Raw genomic sequence first — 1,640 nt, forward strand, 5'->3', positions numbered from 1 at the left:
GTAATGAAGGGTTTAAGGTGTATTTAGTACGGGGCGTTACTGGTAACGTCCCACATAAAGTGTCTTAACTATCATAAAGTCTACTTAACTACAGGCCGTTGCAGTGCAAAGTGCCTTTTGACCTCCTGGTAGTCGAGTGAGTCTTCGTGGTCGAGTCCTTCAAGTCAGTCGAGTGAATCCCTCGTTGGTCGACTGGAAGGTGACCTCTTCTAAGGGTGTCCTTGGGCAGGGTAGTTAGATCAGGTCTGTGACCCTACCCTAGGTACATGACCCCATCAACATGTGCCCACGTCGTGCAAAAAAACTCATAATTTTATCGCGCTCCGAGTATTTAGTAATATTGACGCTGCATCATTACCGCAGAACGTCTACTACCGTGTCATCGCCGTCCGTGAGGGGGGGCCATGCCCCGGAGACGCGTCCCACCTCTTCGGACATGCCACCACACCACCCCGCATGTATGAGGACCCGGTGCGACGCTCCGGTGGCATTGCTACCCCAAGTGCCCCCGTCCCGCCTAAACATGTAGCGTTTGACAACGGGATCTAGCCCTTTGACTTTGCACGGACGGGCTTTGACCAGTGGACCTCCCCACCCGGCTGTGTTAGGTCAGCCCATAGGAACACTTTGGAGCAACATCCGGGCCATACCCACAGCAAGATACCCTTCGTGTAGACCCGACGCGTCCGTTTCCCCTCTCCAGGTGCCGGCGGCGGCGGCGTCCGTGAGGGGGGGCACACCCCGGACACGCGTGCCGGGCGTTTGCAACCGCCACAACACTTCCAGACTTGTGAGAGGCCGCCTATGCAAGATTTGGCGGCATGCTAGCCCCCGTAGGCCGCCGGCCACAGCCGTAGACGCGCGAAGGGCATTTCGCGTAGAAGGAATTTTTCGGATACTTCTCCATCACCAAAAATTATGAAAAAATACCATCTTCCTATAGCACATGTTCCCACGTCGTGCAAAAAGACTCATGATTTTATCGCGCTCCGAGTATTTAGTAATATTGACGCCGCATCGTTACTGCAGAACGTCTACTACTGTGTCATCGCCGTCCGTGAGGGGGGGCCACGCCCCGGAGACGCGTCCCGCCTCTTCGGACATGCCACCACACCACCCCGCATGTATGAGGGCCCGGTGCGACGCTCCGGTGGCATTGCTACGCCCCAGTGCCCCCGTTCCGCCTAAACCTGTAGCGTTTGACCACAGGATCTAGCCCTTTGACTTTGCACGGACGGGCTTTCACCAGTGGACCTCCCCACCCGGTTGTGTTAGGTCAGCCCATAGGAACACTTTGGAGCAACATCCGAGCCAGACCAACAGCAAGATCCCCTCCATGTAGACCCGACGCGTCCGTTTCCCCCCTCCAGGTGCCGTCGGCGGCGCCGTCCGTGAGGCGGGGCACACCCCGGACACGCGTGTCGGGCGTTTGCAACCGCCACAACACTTCCAGACTTGTGAGAGGCCGCCTACGCAAGATTTGGCGGCATGCTAGCCCCCGGAGGCCGCCGGCCACATCCGTAGAGGCGCGAAGGGCAATCCGCGTAGAAGGAATTTTTCGGATAATTCTCCATCACCAAAAATTATGAAAAAATACCATCGTTCCTATAGCACATGTGCCCACGTCGTGCAAAAAAACT

This window comes from Triticum aestivum, chromosome 1A (genome assembly GCF_018294505.1).
Source record: "Triticum aestivum cultivar Chinese Spring chromosome 1A, IWGSC CS RefSeq v2.1, whole genome shotgun sequence".
Classification (NCBI taxonomy): Eukaryota; Viridiplantae; Streptophyta; class Magnoliopsida; order Poales; family Poaceae; genus Triticum; species Triticum aestivum.